Source organism: Sceloporus occidentalis, unplaced genomic scaffold (assembly GCF_023333645.1).
Source record: "Sceloporus occidentalis isolate IW3139 unplaced genomic scaffold, rSceOcc1.0.p SCAF_3, whole genome shotgun sequence".
NCBI lineage: Eukaryota > Metazoa > Chordata > Lepidosauria > Squamata > Phrynosomatidae > Sceloporus > Sceloporus occidentalis.
The window spans coordinates 54,565,991-54,588,226 of record NW_028316983.1 but is presented as its reverse complement, the minus strand read 5'-3'; the positions used below and the strand labels follow the sequence as shown (position 1 = coordinate 54,588,226).

Here is a 22,236-nt window from a genome sequence, read left to right as displayed (position 1 = left end):
AGTTCCACATCATTTACTGACATCTTTTAGTATATTCTGCTGTCACTGATTAAGTAAGGCAAGTGTTTTACCCCACCTTTTTCTAGCCCGGTTTCTTTCATTTATTTTTTTTACTTTGTTAAGACGTGGAATTCTTCATGTGAGTTACTTCCACCATGCCTTTGTTTAGGCCTCTTTTCCCACTTAACCATGTTTTCTTTTCTCTTCCTCTTATCAATTTCATGTTACTTTTCTTCCTTGAATATCTTTGTTTGAAGTACTCATCCTTTATAATCTTTTCATCTTTGCATTATTGATGTTTGCTACTCTCCCTGCTCTTGTTCTTTGTTTTTGGACACAATTTTGAGTCCAGTTCTGATGCAGATGCAGAGAAAAATTAATTCCATCCCCATTTTTCTTGGTCATTTTCATCTTCATGTAGATTATTTAGAGGATTCTCTTGATAAATGTTGCTCAGTTTTGCTGCTAGTTCTTTATGCCTGTTTCTTCATGATGTTAATGTTCCCATACCAGTACAACTCATTGGGGAGAAAATGTAGGAATCTTGATTCCTGCCTTACTGTTGAAGAAACGCAGTTCTTTGGGATGTAACTGGCCTGCTATACTACATAGTGGCAGAGCTCGTAACTGGAGCCAAAGAGGCAAAAGGGATGGAGGCTTGATCATGAGGGAACATAAGCTCCCTTCCCTTTCTGTCTGCCCAAGCACATTCTGTTCTCATTGTGGGTCAAAAGGCATGGAAAACCAGCTGCGAAATGAACAGGGATTCTCATGGCCTGAAAAAACCTTTGGGACCGTCTTTTTATTCTTTGAACCAAGAACAACTGACAAAAAGAGGAAACTGCCAAGGTAAAGCATAAAGATATCAATGGGGGAACTGGTTTTCACCAACTTTTTTTGGTTATTTCTCTCCCATGATTATTGTTTTCCCAGAGTAACTAAGATTTTTATTTAGCTGAAAGAATGGGTGAATCCTTAAAGAACTCCCCTTTTACCAAAGTTCCTATAAGTATCCTCTCATCATCCATTCTCTTACTCATTCCTTGATGGAACTGCAAACACCCAGCTAAATGTGCTCTATGACAATACTTTCTTGATGATGATTTCTTCGTTGGTAATTTCATTTAAATACTAAATGTTTTATGGTCAAATATTTATTCTATTTTTAGTACAGCTGACCTCACAATTCCTCCTCTTGACTGTCTCCCATTTTGGTTTTCCACTCTTCGTTTCTCAATTGTTTGTAATTTTTAATTTGCATTGTTCATTTCTTTGTTAAAATCCTTTTAAAAATCATCTAGATCTTTCTGTTCTTAAGAAACATTTTCCCCCTTAAACACGACCATATTTGGATCCTATCTTCTCTTTTCACTTCTCATGTTTCTCTTACAATTACTTGAGACAGGCTGGTCATTCTCACTTCAAACCATGTTGGAAAAGAATTTAAGACTTCTGAAACCTTTTCTGCTTGCTTCCTATCCTCTTCATTTTTTGGAAACCATACTTTGTACACATTATTATTATGTATCTCCAAGTTGACTCTGACTAATGGTTACCCTATCACAGGGTTTTCTTGGCAAGAGGATTACCAATGTTTTCCTTTTAGGTTGAGAGGGTGATTCACCCAAGGTCACCCAGTGGATTTCCATGGCTGTGCAAGGATTCAACCCTTTCTGGAATTCTAGTTCAACTCTCTAACCATTAAACCATGCTGGAATGTTGTAAAAATATGCACGACTTACCTTAACATTATGTTGTCCCTCCTCTCTGTTCTTATTATTGGTTCTTTATAGTGTATTTGACCCCACAAATCATTTCATCCTTAGCTGTCTCTTCATTCATTTTCTTTAGTTCTGTCATTTCTTGTTTTCAGACTTAGCTTACTTGTATCTTTTTTTGTTAATAATTTGTTGGTTGTTGGTATATCTCAAGATTTTGTTTTGGTTTTCTTTTTTTAATGCAGCAACTTTTTTTTATACAGATGACATTAAATTGCCTCATCCGTTCAGCCTATGTCTTATTCTTCAACACATTCAGACTGATATTGTCTTAGGAATACCTAGCTCTTATGGAATTAATTAACCTCCTAAATCTTCTCTATGTTGGTCTTCCTAACTCATTTTGCACCAAGGACCACAGTATTGGGAATTATTTTGACATTTGTTGTTCCTCAGTGATATGATTATGCTATAACAGGAGAGGGCAAATTGCAACATCTTTTAAATATATCACATCCCCTGTGTAACATGAACCCCCTTTTTTCCAAAACCAAAAGTGAATTTCCATTTACTTCAGGTTTTAAAAAAAATTATTTTCAAAATTTGCAGTTTACGACATGTCTCAGGACAGAAAATTGTTCAGGCCCGTCAAAATTGTCCACTCTCATGCTCAGACATGTTGATTTTCCTGTTTCCTTTCCTACAGTTTTGTTAATTCTTTCATTCCCAGCTTTAATCTCATTTGATGAGCTGACTACTCTGTCATCTCCATCTAACCTCCATCTTCTTCATCAACACTCCACCTCAAAACCCATCTTTTATATAAAATTTCTGGCACCAATCCTAATATACTATTGATACTAAGACTATACATATACAGTCTTGTCCATAGCTACTCAGAGGTAAATCCCACTTAGCTCACTCATGGTTTACAGCCAGATGTAAGTAGATTGTAGGCTAATTTAAAGGAACCAGTTGTTTGTATTTTTCTTGTTCATACTTCTCTCTATCTTTCATTCTTTCTTCTATTAGCTTTGCAAGAAAAAAATTACCTTATGAGCTTCTTGAACCACTGGTTGCTCTTCTTGTTACCTGGTAAAGTGCCCCGAACACAGACTGTACTGCATTAATAATATTGCATCGTAAAATAATATTACTTCCTTCACAGTATTTCAACATCTGTCCATTATGAACCCTTGATAATTATTTTAATAATCCTTTTTCTGATTCCTCTATTTCCTTTATTTAGGCATTAGTAGCTGTCTTGAATTCATTCTTCATCTTTCTTAACTCTCATTTGACCTTTCCTTTTTTTTGCATTGGCTTTCTCTTCTTCACTGGATTAAATTTAGGTATCTGTTATTTGTCTGGAATTGTCTTCATGGTGCCTTTATCTTTCATCCCGACATCCTCTTTAGCAGTTTTTCCATTCTTCATATGGTCATTTTCTTCTTTGACTTCATTTTTCAGGCATTGTGTTTCAACTACTTATCTCTCTGCTGCATATGCCTATAAAGTTTCTTCACCATCAGTGTAAACGGTTTCTTCAATTCCTAATTTTAAGAAATTATTAAAAACAAAAACAATTATTATTAATTAACAAAGTTATTTTCAGTTCTTGCCTTTTCAGAATGACTGTTCTCAATATTTTCCTTGACACTGATTACACCATTCCCTCTTCATTCTCTCTTGTGTATTATATTTTTACAAGGTTGGACAAGCTAGTAAATCTTTATAGTAGTTATATTGTATGGAAGCATATGAAATTCTGTTCAGCTAAATTCCTGCTTTGACTCTGATCTTCAGAATTACGTGATTATATTCACTGAGTGGCACTGATAACTTGACGAACTAGTGTTGTTTCACCCCAGATCACTGCACATGTAACATTTACATCAGTTCTCAATGGTGTTTCTTCCCTTCCCAAGGTGCACGAATGCCATAAATAATGATGATAAGACCTTGCAAAAAGCAATCTTGATATAATGACAATATGTATTTGGAGGGAACAGAAACTCCCATCTCGTGCAATTACTCTATGCAGGTGATCTGAGTTGTGTGTAACTACTGAACTCCAGATCTAAACCCAAGTAGACATCTGTCTTAGACAAAATGATTTACAGCATCTATAAGCCTTTGAAAAAATAGACCTATTTACTTTAATCATAAGCTTGTTTTCTGCTGCTCCAGAGACCATAACAAGAACCAATGGATTCAGATAACAAGAAAAGAGATTCCACCTAAACGTTAGGAACAACCTCTTTACTGTAAGAAGTGTTTGACAGTGGAATAGACTGCTTCAGTCAGTGGTAGACTCTGCTTATTTGGGAGGGGGGTTCTAAAGAGGTTGGATGGGCATCTTTCACGAGTGCTTTAGTTGTGTATTCCTGAATGCCAGGGGATTTGATTAGGTGGCCCTTCCAGCCGCTTTGAACTGAGGAGTCTGTGATTCTGTGAGAATGCTATATTGGGATACAGGAAATTGGCAATTAAAGCATATGATTTTTACAAGATAAAAGTAACAGCTCACTTCCAGAGATTCAAACTATAGAGTCTGTGTTGAGGTGTAGCCAGGACAAGGGGAAATTGCCAGTGTATAAGCTGATGTATGTCTTCAGTTCATTTGAATGGCCATCTCTTTACCAGATCTCTTATTTTAGCTTGATAAAATTCATGGGGTCACCATAAGTCAACAGGCACACACAGTTCTTTCACCCCATGTTCTTACTCAGAAACACAAACCCAGTCTGAGGTAGCATGCATCAACATGTGGGGTAGCTAGGATTTGATATAAGATGAGGCAGGCTTTTCTGTCAGCTACTCACCAGTACATTCATCTTTCTGTGTTAAATGTTCATTGAAAAAGGATGACTTCCAAGTACACCATTCACAAACAGAAACCAACTAACTCTACAAAAGATTGCATCTGCTTTCAGTTTTGGGTATAGGTGGTTACATGAATGCCCCATACATAGATGGCTTTAGGTTCTTGATCAAAATGTGCTACTGAGTTCTTTTAAAATCTCACTTCTCTGTATTATTATTATTATTATTATTATTATTATTATTATGCTTCATTTATATAGCGCTGTAGATTTACACAGCACTGTACATACCAACAATAAAATAGATAAAGTAAATCTGCCCATGGCATACAGTCTAAGAAGTAATAGCATAATACATATAAATAATACATAACAGCGCTGTGTAAATTTACAGCGCTTTATAAATAAAGGTTAATAATAATAATAATAACACAGGAAAGGGTACAGTAAAGTAAAGCAGGCAACAAATTAAAAAGTCAAATAACAAATAATAGTCACTATTTAGGCTATGTCTCAATGCTATGGAATTCTGGGATCTGAAGTTTTGTGAGATATTTAGACATTTCCGGCAGAGAGCTCTGGTTACATATCCCAGGATACCATTGCACTGAGCTGTGGCACTTAAAGCACGGTCAAACTGCATTATTTCTGCAGTGCAGAGGTAGGCTTAGACTGTTGCTGCAGCTAGGCTCTATCATTTGTGCTTTCTGGATACAGATCAAGCAACAGCCCTTTGTTGAAGAAGACAATATTATATTTTTCCCTTCAGTTATGCTTATAGCATGTGCACAAAGAGTTCTTTAAGTAGAAAACAGCAGATAAATAAAGGAACTAATTCACTTATTTACTGAATAATTATGAAGAGACTTCCCTGAGCTGGCTGTAATTTGGTTGCCTTTAGGAACATTAGCTTCTTTTGGAGTTAAGAAACTTTAATAATTTCTTATAAATTTACCACAGGGCTATATGTCTCAATTTTTGTGTGGCATCTTGATCAATGCATCTGAGGAATTAGACTAGCCACAGACTAACATAGCTATATATTTGGAATCTTGTTCTAATGAAAGACAAATGGTAAGTGTGATAAAGAGAATTCAAGTATTTTATGACCAATTGTTCTGATCTTATCCTCTGAACAAGTGTTTTTCTTCATAACCGAAAGATACATTCTCTTCTCCTACTTGGTTATTTTAATATTCTCAACTAAAATATCTACAAGCTATATGGTCTCACTTAAGTGGAGATATGCTATCTAATTCTTTGTCAATTCTACTGTGTGTGTGTGTGTGTGTGTGTATTGCAAAATTGTGAACACCAATTTGATACTTACTGCTGGAGAAAGAAAACATCCTTGTATATCAAGGAAATATCTATAACCTACATGAAAGTGGAAGAGCAAAATTGACATGCAGTCCAAGATGTCTTCTTGTTTATACACTTCAGCAAAACGTCCTAATGATAACTTTCCATCAGAGGTCATCCGTGATATATAGGAGCAAGGTGTAACCACTCTGTGGAGTAACAAAGAATCATGGCTATTATGACTTTTGCTAAACAGCACTATCAAAAATGATATCTGAAAAAAAGCAATAATAATTGATAACTGAGCAAATGCTGCCTGGTTTGGTTTCAGTTTCAGAAAAGGAAAGAATTCAGTCCTAGAGAAAAGCACAGGATTACAAACAAAAGAAAGCACCACAGGTCAGCCTTGGCCAGAGGTACCTCTGAGCCTGACATGGAGGTAAATTGATCTATTTATATATATGGATACTTTTACTGAACAGTCCAAACTGTTATGTACTGGATATACTCTGGTATCAATTGACTTCAATTGATAATCAAGGACAGATTTGGGGGTCAAAATTATGGATTTTGATATGCCCATAGACACATTGAATATAAAATCTAGAAGCACATAACAAAGGATGTTAAGGACAAAGCAAAAAAAGAAAAAAGATCCCAAAGAACTTACAAAATTCTGGCAGGCTTAACTATGTTCACCCTCATGGCTGGGTGGATGAGGAGGAAACTACAGTAAATGATGGCTGTGTGCAATGTGTGGGGGAGACAGCATGGCATGGATGGGGTTAAGAAAATGCACACATGTCTAAAAGGATGTAAAGATGAAGCAAAGAAAATGGTGGCTATGTTAGCAGTAATTATAGTCTTTAACTTTGATGTGATAACTTTGCCTGATTTTAACCCAGAAAAGCAGACAAACATACATAAATGTTTTATTCAAATCCTTCAAAGCCCGATTCCTCTAGGATCTCCTTTGAGGGGAAGTACCAAAGAGCCCCAGTGTCCTGTCCAGGCATTCAAAAAGGCCAAAAGTGGTCTCACAGTGGAGAGAATAGAGGGGGTTGGTGCTTCTTTTAGGTTCTCCCAAGATGGACTATACTCTCAACTTTTGCCTCTCTACTCCAAAGAAGGGGATGGTTCCTTTTATGGTAAGAGTTAGGGTGCAGTACTTACATTGGCCCATGGATAGGTCGACCAGGTTTTTGGGGTCAATTTTTTGAATAAAATTTCTCTGACTTATACTTGAGTATATATGGCTATCTACCATCCTTAGGAAAATAATAATAAAAAACCTACAAAGACTTTTTTAGATTATCTATGAAAATAGAATCTTACCAAATGGGTAAAACACTGGAAAACTTATGTTTCTTCTATATATCCAAGAGACATAGGTATACCAATTCTGTACTGCCCTCAAATTATTATTTTTAGAAGTTGCTGAATTGCAGCCTTCTAAGAATATATATAAATAATCCATCCCATTAATGATTGCACTGTATTTCAAAAGTCACACATGCTATTATGGGAACCCAGCTTTTTCAAGGTCCTTAGACTCATGTATCTGAGAATGCAAAAGTACTGTATGTGCAGAAAGCATATCCACTTCTTTGGATGGTGTTGTGGAAAACAATATTTTAAGCACATTTTTCCAGCAACAATAATGTGAAGAATGAAGAATGGTTGATATTTTAGCTACCTGGAAAATGGAGGATAGAACATTCATTGGAAGAATTATAGAACTCTGCATGAAAACAGTTCAAAAACAGAAAGAAGCAGCCCAATGAAAAGCAATATAAACACAGTAATAATTTGTACTCTTGGGGAAAGAATAAAATGAGATTTTTTTTAATCTCGTGGATTTAAAGCCAGAGGACTGACAGGTCAAGATGTGTTTGGCTTTATGCAGCATAATAAAAGTTATGGAGAAGAGATGCTTTACAGAAGTATATTAAGCCTAGTACGCGGACTTGAGCTTACACGCTCAAGCCGCTGGGCGCACGCGGGGTGGAAGGGGCAGCACGTCCCATTCAATTGAATGGGTGCACACCCATTGCTCACCGCTGTGCCGCTGTGCATGAGCCCCATTGTTTCCAATGGGGCTTGAGCATAGGCAGAATTTGCCTTACGCGGAGGGATCCGGAACGGATCCCCGCGTAAGGCGAGGGCCGACTGTAATTGCTTTCCTATAGCTGTCTTGAACAAGCTAACATTGAAAGGTAATTTATAAATATAGAAAACAAACAAATAAATAATAAGTGTATTAAGAAAGGTAACCTGAAACTCAAGGAGGATTGCAAGAATTAAAACAAAAGTTCTAACAAAGAGATAAGTAAATATGTATGTACAAGTTAAGTTAAATTGCAATTAAGCTATCTACAGAATTAAAAATGTTTGAAACAAATTGATTAATCTTTAAACCTCTTGTCATGAAACACCCCTCTGGCATAATATGTTTTATCAGGCTTCTCATCATTACTGGACATAGCATATAAGGCATTTATTAGCTGGGGAAAAAAACCTATTGTTTAGATAGATGGTGTTTTAAATGAACCAAATAATATGTCCAGTTTCATGTTGTCAGCTACAGTTGTGAGCTAATGGCCTTATTTCTTACTTTTCAATAAATAGAGCAAACACCCTGTTCTGTCTCCTCCCCACATCCTTTTAAGGCCATGTAAAAAAAATGTCAAAAAGAAGGAGGCACTGGTGCCTTCCTGGACTCCTACAACATATGCAAATCATCATGCTGCCACGTAAGATGTTTTGCAACAGCTAATCTGTAGTACTGTACTTCATTTTTCCTCTAATTGAAATAGGACCAGCTGAAAAGGTTACGAAACACAAGCAGTGTGTGCTCTGTTCATTTGTTTGTGACTGGAAGCCACCAGGAAAAAAGAAGTCAAAGTAGCTATGCATCCATGCTTGCCTCCTGTCATTCCTAGAAAAAAAAAAACACTGTTCTGTGGCATGGAAATGCTGAATAATAAACAACCTTTTAAATTTTTTTTTTAGTGTTCACAGAGACAACGCCTGGTTAAATCCAAATGTCCCTCAATTATGAACTTAGTATTCAGAATTCAGTTCTAAAGCCAAACTGCTTTCTCTCATTGGGTTTTAAAACAAAACAAAACAAAACAAAACAGGTTGTCTTTTAACATTTCCCCACTCCATGCTCCATAGAGTTTGTTCATGAGTTATCTAGACGAGTTATGACTTTCCTGTGGCCGCATCCTGTATTGTTCCAGTAATGCAAGTCATGGGAAGACCGTAATGGGAGAGACATAACATGTGGTTATTTCCTATGCCAACACTATCCCATTTCTAAGGTTGGAGGCCAAAGTGTGGGAAGTTAAACATACAATACTTGCCTTCCCTCCAGTGGTGCTGGAGAAGAGTGCTAAGGATTCTGTGGACAGCCAAAAAGACAAACAAATGGGTCCTAGACAGATGAACCCAAAAATCTCCCTGGAAGGCAAGATGACTAAACTGGGTCTATCATACTTTGGTCACATCATGAGAAGGCATGACTCACTGGAAAAAAAATAATTATACTAGGAAAGGTGGAAAGAAGTAGAAAGAGAGGAAGGTCACATGCTAGATGGATGGGCTCTATTAATGAGGCCACAGATATGAAGTTACAGGAACTAAGCAGAGGAGGATGGGGATTCTTGGAGATGTCTCATTCATGGGGTCGTCATGGATTGAGATCGACTCAAGAGCAGTCAACAACAATAATAAACTCCTCTCACATATTATTCTCCTTGTGACAATAATTTATTTGTAAAAATGTATATATTGTATTCACCCAAATTCCTCCTGATTGCTGCACAGATGCCTGACAAAATTTAGTGGCATCACTAGCAGGCTGCAGAGCACATGCCCTGCACTGGGTGACACCCTAGAATAGGGGTGACACCCAGACAGGCCCTCCCCCTGTACCATACTTCTCCTCACAAGGAAAACGATGGGGCAGCCATGAGGGAGGCTATGTAAGCTCCCCTCCATGCCATCATGTCCATTTCTGCACATGAAGACCGATGGGGCAGTGTGGGGAGAGGCTATGTGCACCATCCCTGGAAGCCCTGCCCCTCCCCCCCCCCCACTGGATGACACCAGGAACGGGGACTCCACTGAGCAAATTAACACAGTCAAATAGTTGGGAGGGAGGAATGTTACCCTCACTACATTCTGTTTTAATATTATGTATCAGACTAACCTTGTGATAGGTTTGCCGTAGTGATGGGATAGGTTGGAAATGCCTCGAAGGAACAACAACAACGGAAATAGGCCAGGTGGGGAAAAGCTGTGGAATAATAACTACCAAAATAGATGGCTTCACTTTCTTTAGTCTTTAGAAACTTCTTGTGGATCAGCTAATGCCTGCTAGTTGCTTGTCCCTGGCTAGGTTCCTGGATTAGGTGGACCTTGAGCTTGATATGATCGAGTAAGGATTTTATCGTATATACTTGACTATAAGGCGATCTCATGTATAAGTCGAGGGCAGGTTTTGGGGCCAAAATTATGGACTTTGCTATGACCCGTGGATAAGTCGAGGGTAAAACTTAGGGGCATATAGCAAAGGATCTAAAGGATGAAGCAAAGCAAAACAATGTCAAAGAACTTATAAACTCTATGTGCTGACTCTTAAGGCTGGATGGATGAGAAAGTAGAGGAGGTCAGTGCTTCACATATTATACTCTTGCTTTTCATCAGGAGATGGTTCCTTCTTTTAAATAAGAGTTAAGATACAGTATTTACATTGACCCGTGGATAAATCGAGTCAGTTTTTTTGGGTCAATTTTTTGACCTAAATTTCTAGACTTATACATGAATATATACAGTATACTCAGGAACATATAACACAGATTAATTTCTGTTTCACAAATTTAATACACAGGGATGTAGCTTACTGATTGTAGTAATGATTTTTAGTGTATACAGAACTAAATAAATAGGAGCCCTGGAGGCACAGTGGTTAAATGCCTGTACTGCAGCCACTCACTCACAAACCATAAGGTTTCAGGTTCAATACCAGCAAAAGGGCTCAAGCTTGACTCAGACTTGCATCCTTCCTAGGTCACTAAAATGAGTACCCAGATTGTTGGGGGCAATTAGCTTACACTTTGTAAACCACTTAGGGAGTGCTTAAGTGCACTGATAAGTGGTATAGAAATGTACTTGCTATTGCTATAAGTCTGATTGACATCATTCTCTCAAGGAAAAGGAGGACACCATACTTAACAGAGAGGTGGCATAGTTTTTGCCTCTTATCTTATAGGTCATAAAGTGCATTCCACCCCATTTGCTGAGTCCAAAGAAATAGAGGTTATTCAATCACTTTGCAGCTGTTCTTCCAGCTATAATTTACTAAACATGTCATGGGATGCTCTACACAGGCTTCTACCTGTAGGTCAGTTCATGTTTGTTCCTACTTATAGCAGGATAATGAATTCAAGGTCATTACCTTTGCCTAAACCTAAGAAATAGTTCACTTTTAAAAAATTTATAGTTTACAGTTGAATAAAAAAATTCTTTCACAATAAAATATTTCATAATGAGCAGCCAAAACATAGCACTCTTCTAACTTAGTACCTTTCAACTGGTGAAACAGAATGACTTACCAAAACCTTGCTAAAAGGTCATCATCAGATAATAAAGGGTGAACTCAAAAGGACTCGTTCAACCAAAACAGGATTTAACTCATGGACCCTATTTCATAGTGCAATGCTGGGAAATAGCTGATAGAACTGTTATAATGTATGAATATTTTTCTAAGTTGGTTTTTATTTTATTTTTATTTTTTTATTTTTTTTGCTAATTGTAGTCTTGCTTCTATTCCATCTAAAAGTGATCTCCAAATATTGCATTCTACTGCATCTAAAAACTGTATGTAAATAAAGCAACAAAAATGTAAACAAGGTCAAATGGATGCAAGGCTTTAGAAAGCAGCCAGATTTTGTATTGTGTGTAATATCTGCATGTGTGCCTTTTTCTTTGTAATGGTATAACTAAAGTTCCTTCCCACACACTCAAAAAATAAAATAAAATTACAGAACTATAGAAGAAGGCAGGAGTTGCCTTTGTAGTTTCCTAGCAATCGTCCTTGTATTACAGTTGTTCTCAGCACTTGGGGAAAAAATTGAATTTCTTAGAATACAGATCAGTACCAATTCAAGGTGTGGGAAGTACTGTTTGAGCACTCATGATTAATTCTCTCTGTTTTGCTTTAATACCTCTTGTTTTCCCTACCACTCTATCCTATCTTGATTTTCCTGGGGTGGCCACAATCAGACTGGGTACCAGGTAGCACACACTGACATTAAAAGGCAAACAAAATCAATACTGGACTACCTTGTATTTATTCTTAACTTTAATGCCATGTAGCCCAGTAATTGCAGCATTATTATTTTATTTAAATATAAGTGTAGCAGTTAATGAAAGTAACGAAATCCTTCTCATAACTGCATCTACCTGAAAAGGCATCTATCTGTACAGATGCTGTTCAAGAACAGACTTTGGGAAGCCCCCCCATTATTTACCCAGAGATCAAGTCATTTTAGGCTAGAACTGTATCAGCCATTTTGCCCAGGATATAACCTCCAGCATAATACAAATAACTGGTGCAATCTGCATCACATTTTACATAAAGTCCCTTATGAGTGCCAGTTATGGTTATAGCTCTAAGGGGTGCCTCACCCCAAATTGTAAGATAAGCCTGGAGGTACTACATTTTCCCTCTTTGGAACAGACAAACAAAATGTAACAAATGCAGTTTCCTCTCTTCATAACTTTTTGTTGTTATTGTGTGCGTTCAACTCTAAGGTAAACCTATCATGGGGTTTTCGTGGCAAGAGTTTTTCAGGGCTACTTCTATAATTCATAAATATACCAGTCTACCCAAGATAAAAACACAAAACAATAGATAGACAGAGCAGCAGAATAGGAAAAGATCCATTTAGTTTGTGACTCATTGCTCCCCACGGATCCTGTATTTTTGGAGAGTGTAGTCAAACTTATACTATAGTTACTATAATAAACTATACTGGATTACTGTAATAAATAATGCAGAGAAATAGATGACAACAACAACAACAACAAAGGAAGAACAACAGACCTCTTTCATAAGATCTGCTAACTCAATGGAGAATTAAAACCAAGGGTGGGGATGATCTATGATCAGAAGAAGAATATGCTGAATGATCCAGATGAAATAAAAAGATGATGGAAGCAATACACAGAAGAGCTATATAAAAGAAACAAAAAATGAATGATACATGGAATGAAGAACCACATGAACCCTGAATTTTGGAAAGCAAGGTGGAAGCAGCACTTAGAAAAATGGGAAAGAATAAATCACCAGCAACAGATGATATCCCAATTGAACTGCTACACATAACACAAACAGAATCAATTCCTGTGCTAACCAAAATATGCCAACAAATATGGAAAACAAAACAGTGGTCGACAGACTGGAAACAATCAATATACATTCCCATCCACAAAAGAGACAGAAAAGGCTTCAGCAATTATACGACTGTTGTATTAATTTCCCATGCAAGCACAATTATGCTCAAATTTCTGTAGCATAGCCTCCAATCATATCTGGAGAGAAAATTGCCAAACGTCCAAGCGGGATTCAGGGAAGGGAAAGGCACTAGGGATCACATTGCAAACATACAATAGATAATAGAGCAAGCTAAAGAATTTTAGAAGAAAATTACTGTGTATACTCAACTAGAAGTATAAGTCGAGGACAGATTTGTGGGCCACAATTATGGATTTTGCCATGACCCATGGATAAGTCAAGGATAAAACTTGGGGGTTCCTTCAGTGTGTGTATGTGTGCACACAGCAAGGGGGACTCATGAGGCTTTTTGCTTCCACGTTTAAACTTTGGTTTCACCCTTGGCTCCCCAGACAGCAGCGGCCAGTGTAACAGCATTCAGTCACCAATCTCTCTCCCAACCACATGGGGAAATCTGAAAGAGCTGCTATCGCATTACCATACTGACTCATAAATAAGCTGACCAGGGTTTTTGAGGTCAATTTTTGGGCATACATTTTTAGACTTATAGATGAGTATATATGGTAGCATGGGCTTTATAGACTATAACGAGGCCTTTGATTGCATAGATCATGAAAAGCTATGGAATGCTCTTAAAGAAAAGGAAGTGCCACTACATCTGATAGTCCTAATGAGGAATCTGTACTTAGGACAAGAGATTACTGTAAGAACAGAAAACAGAGAAACATAATGGTTTCCAATTGGCAAAAGGGACAGGCAAGGATGCATCAACTTGTATGCAGAAAATATACTTTTATGCCAAAGTAGCAAGGACTGGTACTATATTTCTGGCTACAATTGTTTCTTCCCTTTCTGAAAACCTGCCTAGGGACTGGCAAGCCACTGGCTCAGAGATTAGCACTGGTCCAGGGACCACCACTTTGAGTAGCACTAGTACAGTGTGTCTCTGCCCTGCTTATTTTACTGCCTTTCTTTTGATTATAATGTTTTTATTGTGCTTTATGGTGTGGAGAAAGTCAATGAAGAGGCAGCCTAATTTTAAAAGCCCTGTGGCAAGAGTGATCTGTCTTTGGTCTGCCAGCCTGCTGGGCAGAAAATTAGGGGTTGAAAAGAGAATGCTGACCTCCATTCCAATTCAGCTCCACCCATCACCATCATGTAATCAACAGGTTACTCCTGAGGGAATATAGCCTTCAAGAGTAAGAAGGATCCCCACCCTTACTATAGAGGACTGGATGATTTCAGGGTTTTCAGGAAATGTATACAACATGTTTTTTTAATAATAAGTATTTTAACATGTTGTGCCCAATGGCTCTGCACAGTATGTTCATTGATGGCTCTCCCCCAAATTACACCTGAAGCCCAAATGTGAACTGTTCAAAAATGATTAGAAATAAAGATTCTTTTCTAAAAGTATCCTACTTTTGAGAAAGACACACCAGTTAATACAAAGTGAGAATGATTCATGCATTACAGATTACAAGAGGTATTATTGAAAGGAATCTGCCTCCACAGGATTCCATTTTTCTTGCAGGAAAGTCTGCCAAATTCTGCTCAGCAAGTAGCGGGAAAATATATTCCATTGTTTCATTGGCAGCACTTCCCCAACCCAGCAAGAAATATTTAAGTATGCCTGCTAGACAAGATAGTTTTTCCTTGTTAACCTCCTGTGAGCATTGCTGGAGGTATTGGCTACATAAAATTTGGATCTCACATTGCACAAACAAAATGGTTGTCATGCTAGTCTATATGCAACTGTTTGACCAGAGTAATATGGACGAAATACAGTAATTCTAGTAACAAATATAATAATAATAATAATAATAATAATAATAATAATAATAATAGGATTTATTTATATACTGCCCAATCACTGGGAATCCGAGCGGTTTACAACAGAGGGGATAATAGACAGTTCCCTGCCCTCAGGCTTACAATCTAAAAAGACACGACACAAAAGGAGAAGGGGATGGGGGGGGGGGGAGGAGGAGATCAGGTCCAGTATTCTCTCCCTCTGAGGCCTGGACCAAGGCAGATGGACTGGAGGGAGGGCTCTTCTTCTTCCAGGCAGGCCTGTTGGAGCTAGCCTGCCTCTCTCTCACTTAAGATGGAGGATGAAGGGAGGGCTTGTCTTCTTCCAGGCAGTCCTGTTGGAGCTAGCCTGCCTCTCTCTCCCTCAAGATGGAGGATGAAGAGAGGGCTTGTTTTCTTCCAGGCAGGCCTGGTGGAGCTAGCCTGCCTCCCTCTTGCGTAAGATGGAGGATGAAGGGAGGGCTTGTTTTCTTCCAGGCAGGCCTGTGGGAGCTAGCCTGCCTCTCTCTCTCCCTCAAATAGCCAACATGGTATACTGGTTTGAGCATTGGCCTAGGACACTGGGAGACCAGGGTTTGAATCCCAGCTCAGCCATGGAAGCCCATTGGGTGAACTTGGGCAAGTCACACAGTCTCAGCTTTAGAGGATGGCAATGACACACCTTTGAAGAAACCTGCAAAGAAAACCCCATGATAGGTTCAGTTCGCCTTAGGGTCTCCGTAAATCAGAAACAACTTGAAGGCACACAACAATAAACATATACCTCTATTAGTTACTTGTGCCCTGAGATCTTTATTAGAGGCTCTACTCAAGAATGTCACTGTGTTCCAAGATGCAAAGAATGGCTATTCACTGAGTAGATATTCCCAGTGAGCAGCCCCATTATAAAATAATTCCTCACACAGAAATCAGCTTGACACCTATCTTAGTATTTTCAGTGCCAGTCAAAGACTTTTTTTATTCTTTCAAGCTTTCAAGATTGTATACTCTACTTGGCTAGGTGCATCTTACAATGCTTTTATTTGTGTGAAACGTTTTAGATCTTCTTGTGTTTGTTGCCTGTAATGGAAAATCTCTACTGATGTGAAATAGTTTATTGTGCTGCTTTTGAGGTTAAACTTGTATGTATGTTGATATTTGTCTTATAGCTGTTTTTATGTAAGTTGTCATGAGAACAATTTGTTATACGATGACTAGTGAACTGAAGAATGAATGAATGAATAAATAAATAAATGGGTCACAGAAAGATAGCAATACTGGTCAACGGCTTTCTAATTTCCTTATGATACTATGCTCCTAATGTTATGTAAGAGAAAAATCAAGCAATTAACTCTTCTTCTTGCTCAGAAAGAAAGCAAAATTGATGTCACACATAACCATTTCTGTTTTGTTTTTATTTACATCTACTTTGAGATATTATTTGAAACATGACAATCCATATATAAATTTATTTAAAAGATAGATAGATAAATAATTTAAATATTTAGTATCTTGTTTATACAATGAAAGATGCCTCCTACCAAGGAAGAGATCCTAGAACGCAACTATTTTAATAAATTTATATTCAAGACTGAAACTGATATTGACTTTCTGTCATGTGAGCTATATGTCAAATCATAGAGCTTGGATCAGCTTCTGCACTTATCTAACTTGTGCACATGTATGTAATTTTGTGGAGGAAGGCTGGCTATTAGTCTATTAAAATATACATATGGAAATTTGTCTTCTCCTGATTGAATTTGCACACCTTCTTTAGGAAAAATAATATGTTGAATTACTTCCTGTCTGAGAACATCTTCCCCCATCTCAGTTGCCATGGGGAACAGCTGTGGATAAAAGTGAAAAGAGGTATCACACCCACATGCTCTGATACTTATCCAGTCATCCCAGAAGTAGAGCTTGTAGAAATATATGATAGGGATCATGGCATAGCTCCCTCTACTAGGGAATTAAGATGATAAATGCCAACAGAAATAGAAAAAAATATGGTTGCTGGGAAATAAGCAGCTATCAGAATGTGAAGTCGAAGGCTTTCATGGCCAGCATCCATAGTTTTTTGTGGGTTTATCGGGCTATGTGATCATGTTCAAGAAGAGTTTCTTCCTGACGTTTCACCAGCATCTGTAAAATTCCAGTCACAGATGCTGGCGAAACGTCAGGAAGAAACTCTTCCAGAACATGGTCACATAGCCCGAAAAACCCACAAAAAACTATAGCTATCAGAATGTTTAGGGAAATCCCAAACATACAGAAATGGAAAAGAATGCCAGAATCCTAGGGCACATTCACACTACAAAATAACCTGGTTTGGAAACCAGGTTATTTGTGTGGTGTTCATACTCACCCTGACTGCACTCTGTGCAGTTTGTGGGGGAAGCGAGAAAAAACACGTAACCCTGTGCAAAAGGTCCTTTACCATGTCTTTTTTTGGTGCCACAATGATCCAGATCTTCAGTAGTGAGAACATGCTACTGGATCAATCCAAATAGTGTGGAATCATTTCCAGAAATGGAGGCACCTCCATTTGGAAACGATTCAACGCCAGTGGGAATGCCAAACTGGGATTAAATGCCATGGAGAGATCCAAGCATTTAAATTGTAGTGGGAATGGTGACAAAGTATTGTGTCATGGAGGAGATCCAGATCTCCCCAAGGCAAAAAGGCAAGTGTGAATGTGCCCCTAGATCAGCTACTTCATTATATCTGCATAACTAAATAACATCTCCTGGCCCAGCCCGCAGCCCACCTTACAAGCCAGTAACTGGATTGGGCAAAGGAGGTCCAATTCATCTTCTGATCAGGATATGAGGGTGTTTCCACTCTTTTCCTGACAGCAAGTGAAGCTGTAACAAGACCATGCATGTGACAGGGTCCTGCTTCCTCCTCAGTGGGAGTGGGGTGGAAATATCCTCCTCCTTCTGCCCTGATTGGAAGCAGAACTGGCCTCCTCTGCCCAATCTAGCAGCTGATTCTTAAGGTAGGATGGGGTGGCTTTTATAAGACTACACAGTCTTACTGAATACAGATCAGTTATGGATCCATTATTTTAGGTTATGAATCCATAACTGCAATATTGAATAACAGCCAAAGTCTCGTATCCAGAGTCATAGTCTAACCAGTACACCATGCTAACTCACACAGCTGAGTCATCCAGCTTCAGAAAAACTGCAATTAATCTTAATAATGGTGAGATGAAATACACTAACTCCAAAAGTAACCATAGTTAATATTAACTACACTTCATCTAAAATGGATAAGTTTATCACACCAGTACCTGTAACATTCCCATAGAGTCCCTATAACGTTCCGTGGAGAAACAATATGGGAATGGGTGTTACTGCATTCATTATTTTGTAACATAATTGTAACAGTATGAGAACACATTTTATTGCACTGCATATACTGTGTTTCCGTTCCAAGCAGTTCTTCATTTGCAGATGGGTACTGTTCTAGTGAGGATTTTAGTAAGTGATGTCATCACTCTATGATCTTATCGCTTCATGGGTCTGATGAGATCGGGCATGTTCAGGGTGGTATGGCCATCTGACACACACACCCCTGGCTCTCTGGAGCCACCCATAAAGACAGACAGACAGTGAAAGGAAGGGAAGATGGAGCCAAAGTGAAAGTTGCGGCGGCGGCAGCAGTGGAGGAGGAGGAGGAGGAGGAGGAAGAAGAAGAGAGCTGGCCAGGGGACACCTCTGTTTTTGGGGGGAACCTCGCTCACCCTGCTTTTTGGGGGAGCTGGTCCAAGGTGCCGAGGTTGGAGGGAGAGAAGGGCTGTGACTCGGAAAGTTTGGAAAGCGGGAGGCTGCAGGGAAACACACACAGGGAGAGGCCTGCCTGCTTGCCTACCTGCCACACACACACACACACACACACACACACACACACACACACCTGCTTGCCCTAATGGGCTGTTCCCTTTCCCTGGCTTCTCTCTTGTCTATTAGATGCTCAGTGTACGAGGGAAAAAACGTTCTCCATCCAAAAATATGCTACGGAGATGTTTACATCCTAATCATTCTTTTTCTCAGAAAAAAAGTATTAAATGAATAAAAATACAATTAAATTTTAACACTACTTTTGGTGCCCTTCTGTCAAGGAACAATAGAGACTGTAGAATTTATTTCCTTTGCCTTTTTCTTCTCTTTTTTTCCTCATTGTTTCTTTTTTCTGTATGCATTTTTTAATGTATATCATTTTCAATCAATCAATAAATTACCAGAGAAGAAATAAAATGTTTTAAGTCACTGAGAGGTTCAGAAGAACCAACAAGTTGAAATTCCTTCTGTAAAGCTCTCAAAGAATACAAAATCTACAAAGACAATCAAGACTGTTTCTTTCTCAAATCAAACCTGAAGCTAGATTGAAATACATAGTTCTAGATAATCAGTACTTAATGGTCAGTTACCATTACATGCTCAAGCTCCTTATTCCCCAAACTCTGGAATCCAAAGATGGCAAACTGTTGGTTTTCTTAGGCAGGATGGAATAAAGTCTTCACATAAAAAATAGTTGACAATATTCACCATCAATCAGTTAGCCTTTCATTAGATTTACAAGACAGAATGGGCAACCAACTCCAAAGTGTGCCCAGCCTGATAAATGGGGCATGCCACACTTGATTCGGTGACTCCTGATTTCACCCACCCCATGTAGAGAGATCTTGTAGTACCTTTGAGACTAACTGAAAGAAATTTCAGCTAGTCTCAAAAGTGCTGCAAGATCTCTCTACATACTAATTCCATAGTCTTAGCACAGCTATATCTTTGAATTCACCTACCCCATGACCCTGTGGACAGTAGTCCCCTAGCACTAATATCCCAGGAATCTCCAAAACCTTGTCAGAAATTAACCTGCCCAGATTTGATGTAGAGACTGTTAGGCAACAAAGTGGACTATATACTAATAGAGTCAATGTCTTGGATAACCAACATCATTAGTGGCAATCAAAATCTGATAACTAAAAAGCAGAGGACCCAGATAGGTGGATGAGTTTACAGTAAATTATTATAACCTCTCCTTCTTAAGCCTCTGCTGATAGATTTTGAAAGTTTTTGGCAAAGCTGAAAAAGGTCTTTGCTATCTGGCCTATTCAACCAGGTGTCTCTAATATATATCAGAGTGGCTTCCCCATTGGTATTACATCTTGAATAACCATGGTCTTGTTATTAACTGATCTAGAATTAATCAGAAACACCTTCAAACTGAAGGGATAGCAAACCAATACCAATCTCATCAGGGCACTAAGAAGGATCAGAAAAAATAGGCAATCACACTATCTTCTTCCAGTCACCAACTGAAATAGCAGCACCCTAAACCACCCCATCTCTTTCTGTTAACTTGTCCTGGTAGCCCACTAGCAATTGTCACTAATGTCAGTAATACCACCAACCAAGAAAACAAAACACACTCATGCAAAACAGTGATACAGTTCTTCATCTCTGCTCTCAGGCCTACAGGCAGCTACACGTTATTGAGGAATGAAGGTTAACGCGAAAAACCAACCCTCTTCAGGGTTGTAACTTTTGTTAATTTGCTGCTATTATCACTGTTTCCTCCACAAACCAGTGCAGTCCATTCCACATGGATTTCCACAGGCCTTGAGCCACAGAACAAAAGCCCTTTGGCTCTCGACCTTCAGCTTCCACTGTAGGCTTCCTTCTTCAGCACACTAGCATCTTTACATTACTTGTAGACCTAATATCTATGGAATCTTAATAGCTTAAACAAACAATAGTTCTGATGCAATGTGCCATCTTAGCTCGGTAGCAGTATTAGAGCTACTGTATACTGGTCCAGTACCAGCTTCCCTACCAGTTTTTATGGCCCTGATATTCTCCAAACTGGAGACAAAGGGCCAAATCAGATGGCCCAGAAGGAGCAGCCAGAGGATGCTCCAGCCCTGATTGGTCTGGGACTGTGGCAACTGCATGGCCTGCTCCTGAAGTAGGCCGCAGTGGCGGTCCTGAATGAGTTGCCAATAGGAGTGGATTAAACCTGCTCCTGAAAAGTATGGCTCCTACTGCCTCAGCACAGGTTTGGAGCAGCTGCCAGCTGTTTTGGGGTGTGTGTGTCATCTGAACACCATGTCCCCAAAGTGGCTGGAAGCTGCTGCTTTTGGCCCGTCTGTTTTGGGCCACAGTTAGGCCAGCCCTGAAGCTGGTGTTCATTTCTGTCATATTGGAACTGATGAGGGAAGGAAAGGATGCCCAAAGAAGAAACAGGAAGTGGGGGGTTGTAAAAGGGCATGCCATCCATACATTCTGAGTCCACCTGGGTAAAGGAAAAGTAGTTTGTCTTCCTCAGACTTTTACTCTCTTCTCTACAGAATTACTTAATGCAGAAACTTTAGGTTACAGTCCTATGCACATTTTCCTGTAAGGTCCACTGAATCTAGTAGGCATTACTTCTGTATGATGGATTGCACTGTTAATAAATTACTCATGAGCAATTTTGCTGAATAATCTAGCAATTACATTTGCATAACAATAACAGTATTTTTGAAGTGCACTTTCTCTGTTTTTAGATGATGCTCTGATTTTAGAAGAGATATTCTCTTATATGAGAGAGAAAGGAAGAAAGAAAGGGAACTGCTTCTATGTAAAATGGTGCTTTTCATCTGCAGCTTTTTACAAGGACTTGTATGTAAAATAATGTATTTAATACATCTGCTACCTGGTTAAACATAGAATCTTTTTAGTAAATTAGAACGGGATATAGACGGCCTTTGGGGCGGCCTGCAGCCGCTCCATTGAAGCACAGATTGGGGACAGGGCAGCCACAGCGGCAGCCCAAAGGCCCCAATCTGGCACTTTTTGGGTCCCAAAAAGGGGTGTCCTTGGGGCTTCATGCCCCAGGACACCCAGGAGCTGCTCAGGAGCAGTGGGAATGAGGTGTTCCCCCAGAAGGAGCTCCGTTTCAGAGCTCCTAGCACCATGCCTAGGCCACCGTAAGCAGCCTGGAACGGCACAAGGGCATCACACGCGTGCTGCTCCGTTTGGAGGTGGTGCGTGTGTGACGTAATCATGGTGGCCCTCGTGTGGACAGG

General features: G+C 39.0%; 1 long non-coding RNA gene across 3 annotated transcripts in view; it reads right to left on the bottom strand.

Annotated features, from left to right (window-relative positions):
• Window positions 1-5,924: 5,924 nt before the first annotated feature.
• LOC149315935 (uncharacterized) overlaps window positions 5,925-22,236 on the bottom strand; it is a 42,115-nt gene continuing 25,803 nt past the window's right edge. For 2 of the 3 annotated variants that reach the window (XR_016280413.1, XR_016280415.1), the window contains exon 4: window positions 15,187-15,855. This is a non-coding gene — a long non-coding RNA (uncharacterized LOC149315935). Of the gene's footprint in view, window positions 6,055-15,186; window positions 15,856-22,236 lie in introns of those variants that run through there. The other variant, XR_016280414.1, reaches the window with a different exon arrangement.